Here is a 26519-nt window from a genome sequence, read left to right as displayed (position 1 = left end):
CCACAACTGAACCAGGAAGAAATAGAAAGCCTGAACAGACCCATAACAACTAAGGAGATTGAAACAGTCATCAAAAATCTCCAAACAGGGGTGCCTGGGTGGCTCAGTGGGTTAAAGCCTCTGCCTTCGGCTCAGGTCATGATCCCAGGGTCCTGGGATCAAGCCCCGCATCGGGCTCTCTGCTCAGCAGGGAGCCTGCTTCCTCCTCTCTCTTTGTCTGCCTCTCTGCCTACTTGTGATCTCTGTCTGTCAAATAAATAAATAAAATCTTAAAAAAAAAAAAAATCTCCAAACAAACAAAAGCCCAGGGCCAGATGGCTTCCCAGGGGAATTCTACCAAACATTTAAAGAAGAACTAATTCCTATTCTCCTGAAACTGTTCCAAAAAATAGAAATGGAAGGAAAACTTCCAAACTCATTTTATGAGGCCAGCATCACCTTGATCCCAAAACCAGACAAGGATCCCATCAAAAAAGAGAACTACAGACCAATATCCTTGATGAACACAGATGCAAAAATTCTCACCAAAATACTAGCCAATAGGATTCAACAGTACATTAAAAGGATTATTCACCACGACCAAGTGGGATTTATTCCAGGGCTGCAAGGTTGGTTCAACATCCGCAAATCAATCAATGTGATACAACACATAAATAAAAGAAAGAACAAGAACCGTATGATACTCTCAATAGATGCTGAAAAAGCATTTGACAAAGTACAGCATCCCTTCCTGATTAAAACTCTTCAAAGTGTAGGGATAGAGGGCACATACCTCTATATTATCAAAGCCATCTATGAAAAACCCACCGCAAATATCATTCTCAATGGAGAAAAACTGAAAGCTTTTCCGCTAAGGTCAGGAACACGGCAGGGATGTCCGTTATCACCACTGCTATTCAACATAGTACTAGAAGTCCTAGCCTCAGCAATCAGACAACAAAAGGAAATTAAAGGCATCCAAATCGGCAAAGAAGAAGTCAATCTATCACTCTTCGCAGATTATATGATACTATATGTGGAAAACCCAAAAGACTCCACTCCAAAACTGTTAGAACTTGTACAGGAATTCAGTAAAGTGTCAGGATATAAAATCAATGCACAGAAATCAGTTGCATTTCTCTACACCAACAACAAGACAGAAGAAAGAGAAATTAAGGAGTCAATCCAATTTACAATTGCACTCAAAACTATAAGATACCCAGGAATAAACCTAACCAAAGAGGCAAAGAATTTATACACAGAAAACTATAAAGTACTCATGAAAGAAATTGAGGAAGACACAAAGAAATGGAAAAATGTTCCATGCTCCTGGATTGGAAGAATAAATATTGTGAAAATGTCTATGCTACCTAAAGCAATCTACACATTTAATGCAATTCCTATCAAAGTACCATCCATTTTTTTCAAAGAAATGGAACAAATAATCCTAAAATTTATATGGAACCAGAAAAGACCGCGAATAGCCAAAGGAATATTGAAAAAGAAAGCCAAAGTTGGTGGCATCACAATCCCGGACTTCAAGCTCTATTACAAAGCTGTCATCATCAAGACAGCATGGTACTGGCACAAAAACAGACACATAGATCAATGGAACAGAATAGAGAGCCCAGAAATAGACCCTCAACTCTGTGGTCAACTAATCTTTGACAAAGCAGGAAGGAATGTCCAATGGAAAAAAGACAGCCTCTTCAATAAATGGTGTTGGGAAAATTGGACAGCCACATGCAGAAAAATGAAGTTGGATCATTTCCTTGCTCCACACACGAAAATAGACTCAAAATGGATGAAGGACCTCCATGTGAGAAAGAAATTCATCAAAATCCTTGAGGAGAACACAGGCAGCAACCTCTTCGACCTGAGCCGCAGCAACATCTTCCTAGGAACATCGCCAAAGGCAAGGGAAGCAAGGGCAAAAATGAACTATTGGGATTTTATCAAGATCAAAAGCTTTTGCACAGCAAAGGAAACAGTTAACAAAACCAAAAGACAACTGACAGAATGGGAGAAGATATTTGCAAATGACATATCAGATAAAGGGCTAGTGTCCAAAATCTATAAAGAACTTAGCAAACTCAACACCCAAAGAACAAATAATCCAATCAAGAAATGCGCAGAAGAAATGAACAGACATTTCTGCAAAGAAGACATCCAGATGGCCAACAGACACATGAAAAAGTGCTCCATATCACTCGGCATCGGGGAAATACAAATCAAAACCACAATGAGGTATCACCTCACACCAGTCAGAATGGCTAAAATTAACAAGTCAGGAAACGACAGATGCTGGCAAGGATGCGGAGAAAGGGGAACCCTCCTACACTGTTGGTGGGAATGCAAGCTGGTGCAACCACTCTGGAAAACAGCATGGAGGTTCCTCAAAATGTTGAAAATAGAACTACCCTATGACCCAGCAATTGCACTGCTGGGTATTTACCCTAAAGATACAAATGTAGTGATCCGAAGGGGCACGTGCACCCAAATGTTTACAGCAGCAATGTCTACAATAGCCAAACTATGGAAAGAACCTAGATGTCCATCAACAGATGAATGGATAAAGAAGATGTGGTATATATACACAATGGAATACTATGCAACCATCAAAAGAAATGAAATCTTGCCATTTGCAACGACGTGGATGGAACTAGAGGGTATCATGCTTAGCGAAATAAGTCAATCGGAGAAAGACAACTATCATATGATCTCCCTGATATGAGGGAGAGGAGATGCAATATGGGGGGTTAAGGGGGTAGGAGAAGAATAAATGAAACAAGATGGGATTGGGAGGGAGACAAACCATAAGTGACTCTGAATCTCACAAAACAAACTGAGGGTTGATGGGGGGAGGGGAGTTGGGAAAGGGGGGTGGGGTTATGGACACTGGAGAGGGTATGTGCTATGGTGAGTGCTGTGAAGTGTGTAAACCTGGCGATTCACAGACCTGTACCCCTGGGGATAAAAATATATGTTTAAGAAAAAAATAAAATTAAATTTAAAAAAATTAGATTAATGGACATGAACACAACATTAAGAAATAGACCAACTATGTATAAAATCTAGTATCTGAAGAAAAAAGTAAAGTGAAGGAAACCATCAAAAAGTAAAATGAAGGAAAAGAATTTTAAGCAACTAGGCTGGTATAATCGAGTAGCAAGAATTTATTCCTCTCTAGTCCTTACAGGAGACTCTGTAATATGTCTCAGGGACATCAAAGAACTAAAATGCAAACTCAGTAACAGAAACACTAATAGAAAGTAAAGTTGAACATCAGTACTCTGGGAAAATAACTTTCTGTGAGATGTGAGGCTATGGAAGAAATCTCAAAGAAAAAGATAACCAAATTTGACTAAATGAAATGCAGAATCTCTCTGCAACAAAAAAGAATAACAATTATTAAGGATTAAACAAGAAACTGGAAGAAAATGTTTGCACAAAACATAATAGACATTGTGTAGGGACTCGATATTATGTGCAGAGATGGTCCCAATTGGTAAGAAAATAACGTGACAATAAATTATTGACAAAACATGTAGAAAGGCATTTCACAGGAGACAAAATATTCTTAATAAAAATATGAAATAATCTACTATTTAGCAAATAAATACAAATTAAAAATAAGATATTAGTTCAGACTTACTGTCTTAGCCAAAAATGAGTGGGGAAATCAGGACATAATATTCATCTATGCTTTAGTTACTAGGACAAGATGGAAAGAATACAAACTGAAAACACATTTTCTGTACATGGACTGGCGCAGAGGGTACTAAGTAAGCTAAGTGAAATAAGTCAGACAAAGACAAATACTGAATGATTTCAAAACAAATGAAAAAATAAAACAGATACAGACTCATAATTACAGAGAGCAAACTGGTGGTGTCAGAGCGGTGGGAGGTGATAGGAGAGGAGAAGTAGATGAAGGTGATTAAGAAGTACAAACTTCTTGTTATAAAATATATAAGTCACAGGAAAGTAAAGTACAGCATAGGGAATATAGCCAATATTATTGTAACAATGTTGTCTGGTGACAGATGGTAACTATACTTATGGTGGTGAGCATTTTGTAATGTATACATATGTCAAATCACTATATTGTACACCTAAAACTAATGTAATATTTATATACTATGTTTCAATTAAAAATAATTTTTTAGGGGAGCCTGGGTTGCTCAGTTGGTTAGGCGTCTGCTTTCAGCTCAGGTCATGATCCCAAGGTCCTGGGATCAAGCCCCACATGGGCTCCCTGCTCAGCGGGGAGCCTGCTGTTCTCCCCCTGCCTCTGCCTGCCGCTCCCCCTGCTTATGCACAGTCTCTCACTCTCTCTCTCTCTCTCTCTGATAAGTAAATAAATAAGAAAATCTTTCAAAAAATTTAAAAAATAAAAATAAATCTTTAAAAATCCTTATTCTGGGATGCCTGGGTGGCTCAATTAGGCTGCTGCCTTCGGCTCAGGTCATGGTCCCAGGGTCCTGGGATCGAGTCCCACATTGGGCTCCTTGCTCAGCAGGGAGCCTGCTTCTCTCTCCGCTTCTGCCTACCACTCTGCCTGCTTGTGCGCTTGCTTTCTCTCTCTAATAAATAAATAAATATCCTTAGCTGTGTTCATGGTATTATTGGTGGTGGGTACAGGTATGCTGATGTCAACAGGAAAGAGGAAGTGTTTATAGCACTGAGTTTCAACAAAGGGCAATTAAAAACTTGACAATTTTTCCAATGAAACAAAACATACTAACTACCTGGGATTTTCTTCTTTCAGATAAGTTGACACTGCTGACATTTTGATTCTTTAGGGAACAAGTCCCATCTTCTAAAGAGTTTTCAAAAGGAGAAAATATTTCATCTTACCAACATAGCCTTTTATTAAGAAACTCCAATTCTTAATAAAAAATATCAAAGTTAAACTAATTTACAATTAACAACATATTCAACCAGATTCACAGTGGCCTCATTTTTAACCTGTACTTCAGCAATAACTACACAAAATAGAAAGTAGAAGCAAACGTCGAGAGCGATTCCCTAACCATTCATGCACTCCCAAATACAGTATTTACAGTAAAAGCAAGATAAAAATTAGAGCATAACTTGATTTGTACTTGAAATAAACCAAGGAACATGCCAAGGCATGAGAAGAAAGATATAAGAAAACATGGTAAATGGTCATCACAGGACATTACATGTCTGTTCACAGAAAGTCACACTTCAAGCTCGAGTTATATTTTCACTTAAAGTATGCTTTTTTTCCCCCAAGATTTTATTTTTTTATTTGAGAGAGAGCAAGCAGGAGGGGCAGAGGGAGAGGAAGAAGCAGGCTCCCCACTGAGCAAAGAACCCGATGCAGGGCTCAATCCCAGGATCCTGGGAACATGACCTGAGCCGAAGGCGGACACTTAACCCACTGAGCCACCCAGGCGCCCCTGCATAAACTCTAAGTTTTAGTATCGGTGTTATTCCAAGATGCTGGATGGTGTGGACGTGTGTTTAAGTGGACTTAAGTGACACCCAGAAGAGCATTCTGTTCCTCCATTGACATCTAATAAGTGCTGCTCCCTGATGACTTAATCCTCCCTTCCCTACACTCTGCCAGGTGGATGGTATTTTTAGTAATTAAAGTAGACATTCACAGGATAAGTATGCACATGTTAGCACTTGGCATATTTGCTTTGTGATATCAGGTTAGACAAGAAATATGTTCTCAAAAGAGAACTAATTTGGTTACTTTCTCAACCCAGGGATCACCTCTTAACTCAGATACTATAGGTTATTTGCTTAATGTGATAGAGTATAATAGAAGAGTTGCAGGAGATTCACAGGTTTAAAAATCCAGAGATCACAATTCCTGCCCTGGATGACGTTTATAATTAATGGGGGAAAAGAAGCCAGTACAGAAATACTAAAAGAGCAAGAACTGACCAGAGAAGGAAAACGAGGGCCTGGCGTGAGCTGCCGGGTCATAAGGAGGCTCTGAATTTCAGCACCATTGCTGCACCCTCTCTCACCAGGGCCAAGAATGTGAAGCGGGAAGACGAGGAGCGAGAACAGACACTGACCACTGAGCAAATGTGCTTCAAACTTGATCTGTAACAGAGCCCGGAAGCAAAGTTGTCAAGTACCTTCCAACGGCATCATCCTCAGATTCTTAAAATTAACTTTAAAAAAATTGGGATATAAGCCCATGATTTTCAGAGCTTTACATGTATTTTCTTTACTATATATAACATATTAAAATATTAATTAACTTCAAGGGGCGCGTGGGTGCTCAGTGGGTTAAGCCTCTGCCATCAGCTCAGGTCGTGATCTCAGGGTCCTGGGATTGAGCCCCGCATGGGCTCTCTGCTCAGCAGGGAGCCTGCTTCCCCCTCTCTCTCTGCCTGCCTCTCTCCTACTTGTAATCTCTGTCAAATAAATAAATAAAAATCTAAAAAAAAAATAAAATAAAATATTAATTAACTTCAAGCAGTGGCGCATCGAATGAGATGCAAGGAGACTTCCTTCTCTGTTCCTTGCTATCTATTTTCCTCATTAAAGGAAGGAGGCATGTTCTTGACCTCTTTTTGCTAACCTGTGTGTTCACATACTGCACACACACACACGAAGGACACACATACACACACACACTCACATACACACACACACACACACACACACACACACACACACGTGAAGGACTGGTCGACTTTAAACTAGATAGACCAAAAGATTTTCCTTTGTTACAAAGAGGCCCTTTCTCTTGGAACCAAAGCCAGCCTCATAGTTTCTATTTTATACGTTTCAGGAGAATGGGAAACTCTCTGACCTCAGACTGAGCTGGATAACTGGCTCTATGGTCTCACACCTTCTGGCACTTCCTCTTTCCTGATACTTATTATAGTCTATTGTTAACTGTTTAACTGCCCATCCTCTCTACTTGCCCCTAAGTTCCATAAGGGGCTGTACCTGTTGTGTTTGCCATGTACCCTGGAGCACCCAGCATAAAGCATAAAAATGTCCTAGGAGTTTATCAGGCTCTTCTTTAGGTAACTAATACTTCCTGCAATGACCAGACTCAGAACTGGTAGGTTTCAAAGTGTCTTCCCTTTTGAAAAACAATAATCCCTATTTCAATGAATAAGAAAATACATTTTCTTGTCATAGTTCTCTTTCTCATCCTATTGGATGGTCACTTGAAGTTATAAGACAGCATCTCAAAGCTTTATCGGAGATAAATTTCTCGGAATCTTCTTATTCTCCTAGAAAGTTTACTGATGCCTATAAATTCACTGACTTCTCCCCACGACTATTCAAGGAATTTGGCATCTCTCACCCAGCTGGTAAAGGGCCACATCAGACTCATTTCTCTCTCTTTCCAGCAATCTGAGGCAGAAGCCAGCCAAAGAATTCAGGACAGTCTCTTAAGGCCACACCAGAGAATTTCTATGAAAGACAAGGGGTAAATATAGCTCTAACAAACCTGCTGGGAATAAGGCTCATATGTTCCTCTGTTGTCCCAGTTTTCATAACTTCTTGCTTATTTAAAGAATCCCACTAGGCTTGGTCACCATCAAAAGCATAACAGTCTAGGTCAATGGTTCTCAAATTATAGTATGGATAAAAATCTCCTGGAGAAAATTTTTTGAAAATAACAGTTCATAGGCTCCACTCTTAAGGATTCTGTTCCAGTAGATATCAAATGTGGGCCTGGACTTTCTGTTTTCTTTTTTGTTGGGTGTTTGGTTTGGGGGCTCATTTTTAAAGACTCCAAGAAATTCTGATGATTATAATCTACAGGCTACATATTGAGAATCACTGGACTGGTCTGGGCTTTTCAAAGGCATAGAAAGATGAGAGAGGGAAGAAGGGAGAAATGAGAGAGAAAACGTAGGTTAATATCACAAAATTGTTTGCCATTCAACAATGGTAAAGTCCTGAATTACCGCAAAGGCCAGTATGCATTATACTTTGTTCTGCGTCTGGACAGCCGAGGGCTTTTGTTAACTGTGGGCGTCAGAAATGAGTCTTCTATGAGGCACCATCTCTCCACTCATCCCAGCCTTTGCACACTGGGCTTCCTTTCTGCTCCTCATCTTCCTAGGATTAAAGCTACTTTGTCTTCTTGCTACCTGCGTCAGCTATTCTAAATGCTTAAGGGCCTTGGAAAAAATGCCAACTTTCTGGGCTCCACTCAGCAGAACAACAGTCTGGGTCAAAAGACACAAACAAGGCTGCAGCACAGAATGCTCTCTTCCAATGGTTGTGGATGATGAGATACTCGGATCTTCCAATGGTTGTGGATGATGTGATATTCGGAACCCCTTCAGGACCAAGGCCCTCACTCCCCCAGCTGCCAGAAATGTTGGCTCCTGAAGGCTCAGAGCTCCAGGAAGTGCCTTTGACTGAAGGAATCTGCACCTCGTGCCTGGGTGTAGCCCATATCCAGGGACTAGTCAATGCAGGGAATGCCAATGACCAGCTAGCTCCCTTGCATGCAGAACACTTCTGAAGGGCCATTCCTGCTCCAAAGTTTACTGCTTTTGAGGTCCCACTGTGCATGTGCTGAAGTTCAATTTCTCCCTCTGCATAATCCTGATGCTCTCTCTCCCTGACAAGTGCTGCTCCCACAGTATTTCCCATAAACCTCCTGTCTGCAAACCTCACCGTCTATTGGCAAGGAATGTGACCGAAGATGCTGAACTTGCCTTTTTCAGTCAAGCACTGACAGCACAGTGTAGTGGACCTCTGTATCTGACCTCCTGGGTAATCGGGTGGTCACTTAATTTCTCTAAGTGTGTCCTTCCTCACGTATAAAATTCGAATACAGATGACAACAATAATACTTACCATTTCTGTTTTGTCAGGTTTTTATGGGAATTAAAAGAGAAAACATATATGAGAGTACTTTGAAATGAGTTAGCTAATAATACTATTAGCTAACATCACCACATCCTGGTTTACCACGTAGTGATCAAGGAAGAAGGGAGGAGGATGTAGGATATCTAACAATAAGATATAGTTCATCTTACATACTGGGTGCTACTTTCTCAAATCAACATATTTGTTACTAATCAATACAGCTAGGCACACAATAAAAAAAAAAAAAGAAAGAAAGAAAGAAAAAGAAATAAAACCAGGAGGTCTGGTGCGCATTACCACAATCCCGAAACTGAAACAGAAGACAGAACAATATTTGTTCACTGTTTCCATATGAAGATAGCAACAGAGCAATTTCCACTCCTCTCTAAAGTCAGAATTCACATTTTTACACAATAAGTTATGCAATGAGTAATGGAATCTCTTTTACAACTTTGAACAGGGAAACAAGTACATAAAATGAGGAATACTTTTCCAGGCAACTAAGTATTTTCTGGATTACCTTGATACTGTAGCCACTAAAAAGAAAAGAAAAAAAAACACATAAATCAAGGTGAAAATGCTGAGTTAGTTCAAAAAGAGTAACTGTAAATTATCAATTCTAAAACTGTGCTTTTTATTAAAAACTACCAGATTACTGAGCCTTATCAAGAACTTCTATGAGATACACAAATAATGTCCTGTATCCTCAGAAGGAGTGGCTAACAAACAGCTTAATCTAACAGATGGCTTTATTATCAGCAAAAGTCACAGAATGATTATAACTGGAAGGAAGCTGAGAGACCTATGAAATCTTCCAAGTTCAGTGATGCTCTGTTCTCAGAGAAACCACAGTTGAAATGAAGAGGCAAGACAAAGCCACATGAAATATTAGCCAAAATCCTTCTGTTTCTTATCAGAGCACTGAATGAATTACAGGCAGGCGTACAGGATTTCAGACCAAAGGGTGATCATGTGGCCTGGATCATTCCAGAAGACTTCATGTCTCCCATATAGTGGGAAGCTATGTTTCCCCATATAGTGTCTTCCCATATAGTGGGAAGCTATAAATACCATGATTTCCAGTTAAGCCTGAAGAAATCCTGAATGAAACATGTCCTTCATACGTGGAGAAAGTATTTTAAAACTTCAAACTTAAGACGAGTTTGCTGATTCAGTTTGGGTAGAATATTAATTCAGAGCTTATAACCCTTAAATAGTTCAAAGAAGAGGTTTCTGTGAAAAAGATAATTAGGCCCTGCTTGCTGAACAAATTATCAAAGTCTTAACCTAACTCATAAAATCATGAGAACAGTGAAGAGCTAAGGCCAGATTTTGGGGGGAAGTGGGAAGCTAGGCTTGTTTGTCAAAAATAATTTTATTGGGACCAAAGGAATCTACCTGGATACTAAAAATAGAAAACAGGCCCCAGCCCCTAGAAATCTGAGTCATTTTGCCTATTAAAATCAAGAGGACTGGTGGGGGGGGGGGTAGGAGGACACTGCAGGCCAGCTTCACTTAGTAAGATTCTAGAAGTTAGAGGCAGGTAAGCACCTGCTTCAGGGTAAAAACAGACTAAAATGGACCCCAGAAGGCAGATCACAAACCAGGAGTCTAAGATTTGGAGTTTTCCACCTGCCAGAATTTGTTAGCAATTCTTCTACCATTGGACCCTGCTCTATAGATTAATACCCCCTGGCCAACATTTCTGTTTCCCCACATGAGGGATACTACAGATTTCAGCAGCAGATCACTGACTGCACCTAAGAAATGCAAAGCAGTAACAATCAGTGTCTGGGGAGAGTGGTAATCAAGGTAGCTCCAAAGACACGTTTGTTGAAGTTTTGGAAATTCACAGCCAGAGTGAGTTTCCATAACAGTGTTTAAAATTCCCAGGATAAATTCTCTGATTACTCTAGGCTTACTCCTTTTTTTTTTTTTTTTAAGTGCAAAATGGTGGTTTTATTAAAGCTTGCAGACAGGACCCTTGGGCAGAAAAAGCTGCTTTCCCCAGATTGTGAGAAAGAACTGATTAAATACTTTGGTGGGTGTGGAGGAGTAAAGATAAGGGGAGTTCTAGGCTTATTCCTAGACCAACCAAATATATCGTGGGGTGAAGGTAGGGGGAGCGATGCCATACAGCACAATAGGGCCACTGAGGGCCCATCTTATATATTGGGCCATCCCTGGATGAGGAAGAATTGTTGACGTCAAGACAGTGATTTGAGTTGACCACTGTGTCTGAGACTTTGTTCACTCATTCATTCACTCACTCATCCACTCATGCATGCATTCATTCATTCTTAGAGATACCATATCAAAGCAATGTGGTTCAGAATGTAAGCTCTGGAACCAAGTGCACAGGATCAATTGCTAGCTCTATCAGTTACTAACATTACACTTTCTTCATCTGTCAAAAGTAGTCAGTTATAGTACCTAACTCACAGGAATACAATGAGAAGTAAAAGACTGAATTCACATAATGAGCCTAGAATAGTGCCTGGCCCTAATAAGCGCTTTATACATTTTAGCTATTATTATTCATTCAAAAACTAATGAGCACTAATTATGTGCCAAGCACTGTATAAGGGCCCCATGGTCCCTTAGCACAAACCTATTCTTCTACTTATGTTCCAATCCTAGTCATTAACTAGGAATGTAGGAATCATCCTAAACTCCTTCCTCTCCCTCACTGCCCACCCCTAAAGATGTGGTCAAGTTCTTCTCATTAGCCTTGTCAGCTCCTTCCCTCTTTTTCAATCTTCACTATCACTGCCTGACTAAAACCTTCTCCAATTTCTTTTCTCAAATATTATAGTAATCTCCTGTGTGCCTCCCTAAGGCTAGTATTGTACTCATCCAATCTATTCTCCACTTTGATTCTAAATTGTCTTTCCAAAAACACATATCTAACTCATCTGCTGAAGTCTTCTATAGCATGAAGTCACAGGTCCAACATGGCACATGGGACTTGGTGACGTGGCCCAATCTGTCTCTCCAGTCCTCACCCTGTGCCCATACTAACCAGGCTGACAGTATAGTGCTGATCTTTCTGCTGAGTCAACTATCCCTCCATCTGCCTGGCAGTTCCCCTCTTACATTGAGGGTCATTATTTAATCAATAAATACTTCCCAATACCTGCCATGATGTAATGCCTGTACCAAGGTCCAGAAGTACAATGATGAAGAACATACTCTATCCTTTCTTTCTCATAGTAACTTTGAGGCCCTCGAGGGAGAAGTGAAATATGAAAACTGAGGAAGAGTTGTCTCAGACTTGGCATTCTTTCCCCCACTAGTTGGAATACTAGTGGCATACCTTATGGAATTGTAGAAATTAAATATATTTTGGCATCCAGTCCAAAAGTACCTCACCAGACTTTAATCTCAACTGTAAACTGTGACACAGTAGATTTAGTCATCACTAAATGACTTGTACATTTGAATTGTACAGCTGTGATGTGTTAGGAAAGATTGATTTGAACTCTAAAAAACAATAACCAGAAAGTTGTTTCAATATGGTATTATAAACTTATAGGCCATTAACTAGCCTCTCTGTTTTTATTTTTTTTTAAAGAGTTTATTTATTTATTTGACAGACAGAGATCACAAGTAGGCAGAGAGGCAGGCAGAGAGAGAGGAAGGGAAGCAGGCTCCCCGCTGAGCAGAGAGCCAGATGCGGGGCTTGATTCCAGGGTCCTGGGATCATGACCTGAGCCAAAGGCAGAGGCTTTAACCCACTGAGCCACCCAGGCACCCTGCCTCTCTGTTTTTAAAAGGTAAGTAACTCTGAGTGTCTGCCATTGTCTGGAGGTAATAAGAAGCCTTTTTTTTTTTTAACATAGTTATTAAATAATATGAAATATGGTTAATTTAAACACTTTAAGAATCATGCCTTTCTAATTAATGCATTGCTAAATCACTCATTAAATGAAATGTTTACTGAATAAGCACAGCTTATTCATTATGCTGACACAGTTCATTCAAATCTGCAGAAACATATTGGGATGGAAGCTCTAGCATGGACACAGATTTGTCAGAGCACCTGTCTCCTTCATGGGATTTTCCAACCTTCCACACTAATGTTTATGGCCCTTTTCAGCAACATCGTATCTTATTCATGACTATAACCAGAACTCTGTGAAAAGTCTGGCACAGAGAAGGTGCTTGATAACTGTTTGCTGGGCTGACCTCAGCTCAACTCAGCTCCAACAGAGATGCTGTCCCCTTCTCTACTGTGTCTTAAGACAGTGTACAGTCCTTTCTGAAGAGCCACTATCCAGCTGCATTGGAACCTATCAGCTTAAATATTTTAATATCTTCACTTCCAACAGGTATCCACCATCTTCAAGTATTTTCATGTGGCACTAATTTCCTAAAGACAAACTGTCCAAAATATTTGAATTCAGAGAGTGAAATTCAATCCCTATGTAAAATGATGTTTTTCTACCATACCATACCATGCCATACCAGTGAAAGTAATAACATAGGGTTTTTACTTAATTTTCTCTTGGGCCTCTGCAGCAAAGCACATGATTTGAATATTTATCTTACATCAGCCTAGTGACCCTAGCTGGTAGGCGGTACCATCAGTCGCTTTAGGAAACTGAAAACTTGAACTGTTATTTCCTATACCACCAGTCCCAGTTTAGCAGCGCAAGAACTTTACATCTTAGTCTTACTTTACACACACCCAGAGCAAACCTCACTTTTCAAAAGTTCATTAACAAAGCCTCACAATTAAATGAGCAGCGCTGTGAGTCATTTTTGGATACCCCTGTGGAAATAACAACTCCTCCCTTTTCTGAGAAACGCCTTCAACAAGTGCATGAGAACCACAGGAAGTAATACAGATTGCATCTATTGTCAGAGAAGTCTAGAATTCCTTCAGGACCGTGTGGTTCTTGAAGTTACCTTGCCACTATTTCTTGTCTTCATTCTTCTAAAAAAAATAAAAGTCTTTTTATGTGGGCTTGGAAGGAACTATTTCAAGGCAATATCAATTTCTCCGTATTTTCTGGCTCCTGATTCCCATTGTTAAGTTCAAGTTCAGAAGTACCCATTCCAGTGTTTTTGAGAAAGTGCAACCTAAAATTGGGAGTGACCAGCCACCTGGGTGGCTCAGTTGGTTAAGTGGCAGACTCTTGATTTCTGCTCAAGTCATGATCTCAGTGTCCTGAGATCATGCCCTGAGTCGGGCTCTGCGCTGGGCGTGGATCCTGCTTGAGAGTCTCAGTCTCTCTCTCTCTCTCACCCCCTCCCCCCCCCCCCCCCCCCCCCCCCCCCGCCTCACTCTCTCATAAGTAAATGAAGGAAGGGAGGGAGAGAACAGGTGATCACAGCGAAGTAATGTCCCTGGTAATTCAGAAGACCTTCAGCCTCTCGACTTAAAACTAAAGTAAGTCTTAGGTGCACACTTAGGAAGGAAAGCCTATCAACAGGTACCTGAAATAATTTGTAAGAAGCCCTAAATGCGCGGTCCCTTGCCTATTGGGAGGGGCGGAAAGGCACTCCGCTGTACAGGAGAAACCCAGAGCCGAGTTCCCTAAGGCGGGAGGCGGCGGCATGAGCCTCGGGCCAGACCCGAAAGCCACCCCTCCAGGCCCCAGCCAGCGAGGCCAGCCGGCGCCCCCCGCGGCTCTCAGCCTAGCGGGGCGCATCCTCGCTCCTGGGCAGTTAAGGAGAGAAAAATCAGGTACAAAGGCGGAAAACGAACCAGAAACAGGACGGAGCGTGCGAACCAAGAAGGGCGCGGGTCCCACGCTGGGAGTCGTGAGACCGAAGGAAACCCGCTGCGAGACGCCTGGCGGCGAGGCTCCTGGCGCCTCCCGCTGCCGGGACTGGGCTGCTGCTCAGTCGCCCGAGCTCCGCGCCGCCGCCGCCGCATCTGGACGCCACCCGCCCAGCCCCTGGTGTCGCCAGCGCCCACAGCTGGGGAAGCAGGCCCCGCCCCGGGACGACTGCGCCGGCAGCCCGCGCGCCCCTCCCGGCCCCGCCCTGGGTCCCGGCGTCCCGACAGCAGGCGGTCTGGCCCGGCCCGCTCCGGCGGCCTCCGCTCTCCTGGGAGCCCACGGGCGCTCTCCGCGGGCTGCTCGAGGCACCTCACCGGCTCCCCATCTCCGCGCGGGGAGGGGGCCCGAAGGCCCCGGACTTTCCCCGGGAACCCCCTGTCGCTGGTGACGTTTGCCGGCCGCTGCGTCGGGCTCGGCGCGGACGCGCGGGGCAGATTCTGGGTGTGGGTGTGACTGCGAGAGGCTCGGGCTGGCGTGCACCTGAGGGACCCGCCAGGCGGCGGGCAGGGAGGCTGAGCACCGTCTTACCAGAGCCTCCTCGGACTCACCCCTTTCAAGTAGCCCTGAGACCCAGCCGGGTTCATTCATTCAGTCAGAACCGACGGAGAGTCCGCTCAAGGACTGGGGATGCTTTCCCGGTTAAAAGTAGCGCCGAGACCCTGTCTTCGACGACCTGCATTCCAGTGCGGAAAGATAAACGGATAAAGGTTGTATTATGTGAAATGGTGGAGTCTCGGAAAAACAAGACTGAGGCTCAAAAGTTAGGAAATACTAAAAACAAACAAACAAACAAACACAAAAACAAAAAACCAACCAACAAACAAAAACAACCCTCATTGATGGGGAGTTTCAGAGAAATGCAGAAGCCAACTGAGAGAGTTCCCAATGGCTAAAGCTAGAACAATTTGAGAAAATTAACAAATAAAGTGGTATTAGACAGCAATCCAAAGTAAAAAAGAAAATCCATGAGTTTCTAATGATATAAGTAGTTGAATGAATAAATAAATGGCGGAGAGGTGATAAATCTCTCCTGCAGAAGAATTTGTAAAAATTTATGTGAACGTAACCTCTAACTCCTTAAGTATGGGGTGCTCAAAGTGACTAATCCCAAAATGTAAGGTATGGAAGGGGGGAAAAAGAGTAACTTCATAGTGGAGACACCTAAAAAGCAGGGCCTCAGCCAAATGATCAAGGTCAACATTAACAGTCATAAATATATCATTGTTAGTATAAGCACTTGATATGTGATGAAAATGTCACTTTACCTCTGTGGCCTTCCTCCCCAGGCCCATAACCCTAGTTTATCATAAGAAAAACATCAAATTCCAACAGAGGAACATCCTGCAAAATACCCCACCAATATTTCTCTAAGCTGTCAATGTCATCAAAAACAAGTAAAGTTTGAAAAACTGCCACAGCCTAGAGGAGGCTAAGGAGACATTACACCTAAATGTGTGTAGTATCCTGAATGGGATCCTACAACAGAAAAAGAACATTGGATAAAAACTAAGGAGAGGTCACCTAAGTGGTTCTGTCCATTAAGAGTCTGCTTCCTGATTTCAGTTCAGGTCATGATCTCAGGGTTGTGAGATGGAACCTTAGAGGGTGCTCCCTTCAGCAGAAGTCTGATTGAGATTCTCCATTCACCCCCCCACCCCGCCAAGTTCCTGCTCTTGATCTCTCCCTCTCTCAAATAAATAAATTAATCTTTTAAAAAAACTAATAAACTCTGAATAAAGTATGGACTTTCATTAGCAGTACAGTATCAAGATTGGTTCATTAGTTGTGATGATATGCCATACTAATTGTAAGATTATAATAGTAGAGGAAAATGGGAACAAGGTTTCTGAGAACCCTCTATACTATCCTTGCAGTTTTTCTGTAAATCTAAAATTGTTCCAAAACATGAAATTAATTTTAAAAGTAAAGCAAAATAAGAGAGATGAGGGGTGTTTTAATAAACTAAAAACAAAACAAAAAAAACAGGTTTATTCCAAAGGCCTCTAAGATAAAACAGTGTGAGGGAGGAAACAATGTGGCTATTTGAGTTATGACTATTTCAACCAGAGAGATCTGCAGATGTAAAGGCCCTGAGGCAGAGGGATGCTTAGCTTCTAGGAGTAGGGTCAGTGTGGGTGGAACAGAATGATTGGGAGAAAGACAATGGGTGGTGGAGCTAGGGGTGGAGAACAGAGTATGTAGGGCCTTGGTGGTCATGATAGTTTTAATACTTTACCTTGACTGAGAAAGAAAAACACCAAAGAATTTTTAGTAGAAGGGTAACCTGATATGGCTTTTTTTTTTTTTTTTTTTTTTTTTTACTGTTGTGTTGACGAGTTAGAGAAGAGGGTGGAAGAAGCCCAATTTTACAAATTCTTCTGCAAGGGAGATTTATATCCTTTACACCATTATAGATTCAATCTATAGAATGAGTAAAGCAAATTGCCCTCCCTAGTATGGGTGGGCCTCATCCACTCTGTTGAAGGCCTGAATAGAACAATAGGCTGGGGAAGGGAGAATTTGTCCTCTTTGGGCCTGTTTTTGAGCTGGGACATCAGTTTTTTCCTGCCTTCAGACTTGCCCTCAAACTGGAAGTGACACCATTTACTCTCCTGCTTCTCGGGCATTTGGACTCAGACAGGAATTATACCACGGACTTTCCTGGGTCTCCATCTTGACGACTACAGATCTTGGAAGTTCTCAGCCTCCATAATATATATGTTTCATTCATATATACATGGTTCTGTTTCTCTGACAACCCTCACTGATTCAAACCCCCAGCAGTACAGCTGGTAAGAAGTGGGCAGGTTCTGGATATATTCCCAAGGAGACGCTGACAAGACTGGCTGATTAACTGAATGTAGGACGTGAGAGAGTAAAAAGGATCAGGGTGAGCAATTAGAAGAAAAGGGGTTTCTTATGCTAACAGGGGAAGACTGCTTGAGAAGTAATTTGTGAGGCTGGGAGAGGGGAGGAAAGGGTTGCTACGGACTGAGTTCCATTTTGGACACTTTAAGTTTGGAGTTGCCAAGAAGGCATTTAGATAGATGAGTCTATGATAATGCTATTAATTGGGAGTGTTTAGCATATAGGTGATGTGCAGATAGAATTTATTTACTTATTTATTTATTTTAAAGATTTTATTTATTTATTTGATGAAGAGACAGAGACACCAAGAGAGGGAACACAAGCAGGGGCAGTGGAAAAGGGAGAAGCAGGCTTCCCACCTAGCAGGGAGCCCAATGGAGTTGGGGCTCTATCCCACGGCCCTGGAATCATGACCTGAGCCAAAGGCAGATGCTTAACAACTGAGCCACCCAGGCACCAGCAGATAGAATTTAAATGTGTGAAATCTGAGCCCACGACTCTCTGAAAGTCAGAGATCAGGAAGATGAAGAATCAGAATAGGAGAATGAGAAGGTATAATCAGTGATATAGGAGTTAGACTAACAAACATAACCAGTGGTATTCCAGAAGCCAAATTAAAACAATGTTCCAAGAATTACTAACTCTATCAAATGCTGCTAAAGTGGGTAAAATTAGAACTGAAAACAGCAATGGGCTTGGCCACCTGGAAGTCACTGGCACACTTGCTAAGAATTTTGGTGGTGTGTAGTGATCAAAGCCTGTCTGGATTGGGCCCAGAGAGAATGAAAAAAGAGCAAATGGAGACAGAAAATGGGCCAATAGCTGGAAGAAATATATGGTCAAGAGAGAGATTTTTATTTTTGATTAGAAGATATGCCTGTTTGTATGCTCATGGCCATGAACTAAAAGAGAAGGAAAAAGTGATGATACCGAGGAGTAAAGATCATTGTTGTAGCAATGTTCTTGAATAAATGAGCAGGGGTGGGATCTAATGCACAAAAGGAATATTGGGGTTAAATTGGAGAAGATAGAGAAAATAGAATTCTTTTCTGATAGCTGGGGGGGAGGCAGAACATATGGGCACAGATGCTGGTAAACGCGGAGGCAGAAAAATGTTTTATCAATGAAGAAGCAAGGTTATCAATGGAAAGAGAAGAAGTTTGAGAAGAGGATAGAAAGTATGAAATATCATCCAGGGACAGTGACACGGTAAATACACTTTGAAAGTATAGTCGGATTACTGGTTAACCCTAAGGGTTCATTTGAAGTCAGGGACCATGATATGAAGGGAGGCCAGTTGGTAGAGTTGTGTATTCTCACCAGCTTCGTTTGCCTATTTGGGTTCAAATAAAGCTAGGCAGAGGTCCAGATACAACCAGAGTTTGGAGTTGCCAGATGAATATGATGGAGGAGAGAGGAATAAGAGTGTGGAGCATCTGGGGCGCCTGGGTGGCTCAGTGGGTTAAGCCGCTGTCTTCGGCTCAGGTCATGATCTCAGGGTCCTGGGATCGAGCCCCGCATCGGGCTCTCTGCTCAGCGGGGAGCCTGCTTCCTCCTCTCTCTCTGCCTGTCTCTCTGCCTGCTTGTGATCTCTCTCTGTAAAAATAAATAAATAAAATCTTAAAAAAAAAAAAAGAGTGTGGAGCATCTATGCAAGGGAATGATTATAAGGAAGGGACATGGCATTTAAACTAAGGAGAGAAGAGAGGAAATGAATGACGGTGTTGAGGCAAAGTGAAAAGGTGTTAGGTGAATGGATGGGAGGCTCCAGCGTGTCAAGGAATTGTGCAGTGGGGGATTAGAAAGATTCAGTTGGAAAATGCAAGTTGGTTATCAGAGAGTGGGATCTTCGAGACTTAGATGCTGAACGGCTAAAGATACTGATAATAACAAAGTCTAGACTGACCTGGGCTTTCTGCAATTGCTATGCCCACCCCCTTCTAGGCTCCCAGGTAGGTCTCCTATGTTTTATACATTTTTTTCTGGAGAGCTTGGCTCTCACCTCCAGTGCAGATTTTTTGAACCAGGAGTATGGATGAGGACTTTAGGATAAACCCAAATAAAGCAGGACAAGTGCTTGGAGAGGGCCATAGCAGCTACATGAAATGAAGTCCTGTCCTCTGTATACACCATTTTGTATCCTCCTGCCATCCCAAATTTGAAGCGCTCATAAACCCATTGAATCTCAGGATTGGCAGGTCATCTAGCCCAGCCACCCCTCTCAAGTACAACTCCTCCACCACCCTCAGTAAATAGTCATTTTTTATCCCCACACCATGTAGCAATCCCCATACTAATCTTCACCATACTAATTTGCAAACTCCTTGAGGACGTATGTTTCACTTGTCTTTTTTGTGTGTGATACAATATATGTGACATAAAATATACCTTTGTCATCATTTTAAAGTGTAAAGTTCAGCTCCAAAAGTACATTAGCATTGTCATGTAACCATCACCATCCATTTCCAGAATTTTTTATCTACCCTCCCAACTGACAACTCTGTACCCATTAAACACTTAATTCTCCAATCCCCCACTTCCCCACCCCTAGCTGCCACCACTCCACTTTCTGTCTCTATGAATTTAACTACTCTAGACATTCCCATAAGTAGAATGGCACAATCTTTGTCCTTTCCTAACTGGCTTATTTCACTTGGCATTATAGCTTCAAGGTTTATCTATGTTACAGCATGTGTGTCCGAATCTTTTTCCTTTTAAAGGCTGCATAATATTTCTTTTTCAGTCATTGCTTTCATTTTTCTGGTGTATATACCCAGAAGTGGAATTGCTGGATCCCATGGTAATACTCTGTATAATTTTTTTTGTCGTATCATCATACCATTTTTCACAGAAGCTGCACTGTTTTACACTTACACTAGCAAAGCACAAGCGTTCTGATATCTCCACCTCCTTGCCTCACTTGTTACTTCTTAGAACCTATCTCTGATTTCCTCTCTTCATGACATGCTGCTGGACACATGATGTTGTATGAGTAAATGAACAGCTGTCATTAACCCTGTTGAAAAGGGAAATGAGATTAAGATGGCAAGCCCCATCTTGCATATCTTGTTTAAGATTCACACTGTTCCCTATTGTAGCCACAGGTAGCTATTTAAATTAATTAAGATTAAGCAAAAATTTAAATTCAGTTTCTCAGTCTCAGTGACATTTTCAGTGCCCAACGGCCACCATAACTGGTGGTTATTAGTGTCCACTCTATTGGACTGCACAGAGTAGAACATCACGGTGAACATTACCAGTTCTTTGGTTACTATATTGGGCAGTGCTTTCTAGATCCTGCTAGTGCCCTGTGCTTTGTCCCACAAATCATATTTGGATAAGTTTTTCCAGAATTGGACAGCTTAAAATTTAAGATAAAGGTCTTTCTTTGAGGAGGGAAGAAATATGCTATCTAAAAAGTCTAAGGCCCTTCATATATAAGTGCCTGCCATGCAAGGTCTCAAATTTTTGTGTTTAAATATTAGATTTGGACTTTTCTGTGATTTTGTGGTTCTGTTGTTCTAGATGATTACCTTGATGAACACAGATTTGCTAAATTAGGTAAGTCTTTATGTCACTCAAAATAGTTATCTACTAAACCATTGGTTTCAAAAAATATTTTTAGATTCAGAATGGAGATTATATTTCCCCTTACTACTTTTTACCCAAAGCCTAACACAATACCTACGACATTAGAGATTCTTAAAAATATTTGTTGAATGATGGGTGAATGAATGACAAAAGTAAGCACTGAGCAGAACTTGGGAGCTCAGGACACTAAAATAACATTTTAGAGGGTGACACCCTGGTATAAAGAGATTGAAGAATATGGATCTAACACTTTTTATCTTTTTAAACAAAACAGGGATTTTAAGCCGTGTTCTTTTCTCTTATTGTTTAAAAAGTAGCTCAAAAATTCCTGGAAGGATCTTGTCTAGGACATGTTTATAAAGCTTCAACTTGTTTATAAACACTAGCCACCAATGAATATAATAACAAGGAAAAATAAAGAATTTTATTAAATCTTTTTTAAAGATTTTAATAATGTCAGCATGTGTGAGCATACCTTCTGTTTGCCCTTCAGATTTACTTTCTACCTTCTTCCATTCTGCTCTCTACCCTGGATGGTTGATCTTAATGAATGATTGCAACAGGCTCCTCTCTTTGGCTTGCCTTGGGTTTAGCCAAGAGAGAGATCTAACAGGAGAGCAGAAGCAGGGGATGAGGTCGGGGAATTTATTCCAAGCAGAAGGACTATCTGTGTTCCTAACAGAAGGTCACTATTCCTCTAAGATGGTCTGTTCTACATGATTCCCTCTCCTTCTTGGTTCTGAAAACCTCTCCCTACTCATGGTTCTCAGGCCTGGAGTATGACAGCCTGAGAGTCCCTAAGATTTCCACTCTGCCTATACCATTATAATATTACCTTTATTTATAAACCTTCATCGAATTATTCTAATTTGAACATGTCTGTTTCATGGTGGGAACAGGCATCCTTAATCAGCTAGACTGCAGTGTATAAATCTCTGCTTTGAAAATTTTATACCTACAGTCTCTACAAAAATATTCCCTGATAATATTAGCATCTCTTTATTTCAATCTACCAGTCAGCTTTTTGAAGAAACCATGTTGTATGTCATATAATATAAATTTTTCTCCAGTACACTCAGACTAGAAAAATATTCTGATTCATAGGCACATCTTCTTGCATATATTTTCTCTACATAAAATATTGTTTGTGGAAATATATAAAGAAGATTATAAAATAAATAGGTTAGTGTTTAAGATATTAAATATCTTGATATCTAGATGATTTCTAGATATGAGAAAATCTGTACCTCAGCACTGTAAACAAACCATCATTACTCAAAATACAATTTACCAGAGAATATAGTTTCTAACCTTTTCCTATACACTGAATGTTTGTGTCTGCCCAAAATTCGAATGTTGTAACCTAATCCCCAATGTGATGATATTAGGAGGTGAGGGCTTGGGAGGTTATTAGGTCATGGGGATGGAACCCTCAAGAATGGGATTCATGTTCTTATAGAAGAGTCCCCAGAGAGCTCTCTTGCCCCTTCCATCATGTGAGAACACAGCAAGGAGACAGCCATCTGTGAACCAGGAAGCAGGCTCTCACTAGATACCAAATCTGTTGGCACCTTGATCTTGGGACTTCCCTGTCTCCGGAACTGTGACAAAGTAAACTTCTGCTATTTATAAGCCGTAAAGTCTCGTGTATTTTTGCTATAGCATATAGCCTACGTGGACTAAGACACACTTTGAAAGCTCAATATTTGAAGGTACAATTATTAGCAGACATCAGCTCATTTAAAAATATATAAACCCCATAATGCTAATACTTATATTAAAGATAACTGGGGACGCCTGGGTGTTTCAGTCAGTTAAGCATCTGCCTTCAGCTCAGGTCATGATCCCAGGGTCCTGGGATCGAGTCCTGCATTGGGTCCTTGCTCAGCGGGGAGCCTGCTTTCTCCATCTGCCTGTTGCTCCCCCGTTAACACAAATAAGTAAAATCTTTAAAAAAAATAAAATAAAGACAACTGATACATATTGCTCAGTTACAATGTGCCAACTACTATGCTAACACTTTCATATGTTATTTAATTCTCATTACAAATTTATAAGGAGTGTACAATTCAACCTCATTTGACAGAGGAGGAAATGAGCCTTAAAAATCTCCTGCCCGCTGCCCCAACACCAGGAGGCAAAGGATCCTAGGTTCAAATCCTTGTGTCCAACACAAAAGTCCATGTTCTTAAGAATTAAGAATCCAGGGGCGACTGGGTGGCTCAGAGGGTTAAGCCTCTGCCTTCGGCTCAGGTCATGATCCCAGAGTCCTGGGATCCAGCCCAGCATCAGGCTCTCTGCTCAGCAGGGAGCCTGTTTCTCCCTCTCTCTCTGCCTGCCTCTCTGCCTACTTGTGATCTCTGTCAAACAAATAAATAAAATCTTAAAAAATTAAATAAAATAAATTTTTAAAAAAGAATTAAGAATCCAAGAACAGCATTAAAGACCACAGAACCAAAAAATGAGGACTATATGAAGCAAATTTCTCTTATCCTGTTACCTACATTCAAAGAGTGATGTCTAAATCTAAATAAGCTTAGAAAAATTACTAAAAAGAAAGAAAAAAAAGAATGCAACAGATAATTCCTAGAAAAGCAAATTTCTTATTGTATAGGAAGCTTATTTTTCTGTGCACAATACACAAGGAGAAGTAGAAAATTAGCGGTGAAAATGGACTATTTGGGTTTTAGTTAAATCTTCCTGCCTACAATTCTTGAAATGACATGGCTATATTTTTATTTTAACCCAAATTGCAATTAAGTGAAAACTTCCCTCTGATATATTGGTATACTTGCAAGAGGGTCGAAGGTGAGCATGGACAGATGTTCTATGTGTAAAAATAGAACATGCTCTGTCAAAGAGACTGGGCTAGGGGCGCCTGGGTAGCTCAGTCCTTAAGCGCCTGGGATCAAGCCCCACATCAGGCTCCCTGGTAGGTGGGAAGCCTGCTTCTTCCTCTCCCACTTGTGTTCCCTCTCTCACTGCTCTTTCTCTGTCAAATAAATAATCTTAAAAAAAGAGAGAGAGAGAGAGACAGAGAGAGAATGGACTAAAAAAATATCAGGTCTAGAGATAGTATAATTGATCTGCTTAATGGCTCTCAATGATTTTTCTGCAACTGTGATTTTGCATAACATGTTGCAAAACTATTTTAAGATGAGACTTACTCAATACTCACTTCTGGTAAACCCCTTTTTGCACCACTGCCCTGTCCTGCGGAACTGATAAAAGTGAAACAGAAAAGCATAAACAGAATGTTACAAATAAGCCAGGCCTTTTAGTAATAAAGTAATGGTTTCATCATGAGCCTTTAAATATTGGTTTTGAATTGGAACAATTAAATTTGTTCTCAACTAGCATAATTTTCACAGACTAAACATTTTTATAATCCATATTTTGGTTCATTTAGATGAATTTGTGCCATTCATTTAGAAACCGTGTTTTTCTACACCAAAAAGCCTTACCTTGGGGCTGAGACATGATTTTCTTCTCTTTTTCTTCATTCATTTCCTCCTCTTCTTGCAGCTCCATGACTTTGTCTTACTTTTCCCTTTAACACAATCTTCAAAAGGACTGAGTCCTTCCTCAAAAATGGTTTATAATTTTTGTAAGTGCATGGACCACAGCCAACATCCTTCCATGACCATAAGGAAAATTTAAAAGTACAGTATTGGCACCACAAAAAACAAACAGGTCTCAAATGGTGAATATGTTTTAAAGATGAGCTTACTAAAAGTGACACAGTGAGAACAGATTGAAGTCTCAGTAGGAAACTCACAGATTGAGGGGACAGTCTTCTTGTGGATACCTCCGCTTGGAATAATGATCTTGTTGGGGAGACCCTGGGGAAGCTGACAGATATTCCCCTCAGTCCGCAGCTCCTTACCTTACTTATGTGCCCGGAGCGTGAATAGTAATCTTTGGTGGGAGCTGACAGGGCCTTGCATCACGAAGTCTCAGTGTTGAAAGCAGGCCACTCTAGCTGATTTCTTTAAACCCTATTTTCTACAAGTTGGTGATAGGCATAGTCAATTATGAAACAGGAACTTTTGCCACAATTCTACATCCCTAGTCACAAAGAAACATTTACAAAGCAAATGCCCCCAGGCAAATTGGAATTCATGATTGATTACAATGCAAATGTGGGTGTTGCCTATAATCTGTTCATGCCTTATTTTTTTCAGGGTCCTAGGACATCATCTCTCCAATTTAAGTAGTGAGTACACCTCTCTTCAAGGAAAAAAAAAATAAATGACACTCAGTTCTGACAAATGTAATATAATGTAATGTATAATATATAATGTAATGTAATGTAATGTAATACAATGTAAATATAATGGTACTTACATAAACATGGTATAAATTCCTTATGGGGACAGCCTCATTAGAAAACTATAAAATTCAAACAAATCATAGGTGGGATTTAAGAACCAAACGAACAGAGGAAAAAAAAAGAGTGAAACAAACCAAGAAACAGATGCTTTAACTTCTTTTTTTTTTTTTAAGTAGGCCCCACACTGGGTGTGTTTTTCAAGTAGGCTCCAACACCGGGCTTTACTCACAATCCTGAGATCAAGACTGGAGTTGAGATCAAGAGTCAAACATTTAACCAGCTGAACCCCCCAGGCACTCCTAGACTCTTAACTGTGGAGAACAAACTAATGGTTTTAGAAGGGAGGTGGGCGGGGAGATGGGTGAAACAGGTGAAGGGGATTACGAGTGCCCTTATCATAATAAGCACTGAGCAATGTACAGAGTTATTGAATCACTGTACTGCAGTACACCTGAAACTAATATGTTGTATGTAAACTATATTGGAATTAAAATAAATAACTTTAAAAAATTTGAACAAATCTACATATTAAAAGTATAAAATTGATATTAAGATAAATAGCATTCATTTCTATGTTGTTTTGATGAAGCAAAAAAGTTCTATTCTCTTAGTAAATTTCAATTATATAAACTTATAATGTTATTAATTATAGTCACCATGTTTTACATTAAATCCTCAAACCTTATTCATCTCATAGCTGAAAGTTTGTACCCTTTTACCAAACTCTCCTATTTCTCCCAACCCCTAGCCCTTGGAAACCACTTTCCTACTCTCTGTTTCCATGAATTTGACTTTTTTTCTTTTTTAAGTTTCCACACCTAAGTGATACTTTGCAGTATTTGCCTTTCTCCAGCTAGTTTAACTTAGCATAATGCCCATAAGTTCCACCCATGTTGTCAGGGAATGGCAAGATTTCCTTCTTTCTCGCTGCATAATATCCCATGGTATGTCTACACCACCTCTTCTTTATTCATTCATCCATTGATGGGCACTTTGGTTGTTTCTATATCTTGGCTATTGTGAATAATGCTGCAAGCAACACGGGAGTGCAGCTATCTCTTCACTGTCTTATTTTCATTTCCTTTGGATTTATACCCAGAAGTGGGATTGCTAGATCA

General features: G+C 40.8%; 1 protein-coding gene across 2 annotated transcripts in view; it reads right to left on the bottom strand.

The window, feature by feature from the left end:
• The window catches only part of STX11 (syntaxin 11), a 52024-nt gene extending 26928 nt beyond the window's left edge, over positions 1-25096 (bottom strand). The window contains exon 1 of one of the 2 annotated variants that reach the window (XM_032873109.1): positions 24847-25096. The gene's annotated coding sequence lies outside the window, so the exon portion shown is untranslated. Of the gene's footprint in view, positions 1-14533; positions 14736-24846 lie in introns of those variants that run through there. The other variant, XM_032873108.1, reaches the window with a different exon arrangement.
• Between the last annotated feature and the right edge of the window lie 1423 nt (positions 25097-26519).

The sequence above is a fragment of the Lontra canadensis genome, unplaced genomic scaffold, assembly GCF_010015895.1.
Source record: "Lontra canadensis isolate GAN:19392208 unplaced genomic scaffold, GSC_riverotter_1.0 scaffold47, whole genome shotgun sequence".
NCBI classification, from domain to species: Eukaryota; Metazoa; Chordata; class Mammalia; order Carnivora; family Mustelidae; genus Lontra; species Lontra canadensis.
The sequence above is the reverse complement of the archived record's forward strand: the minus strand, read 5'-3'. Positions and strand labels throughout refer to the sequence as shown.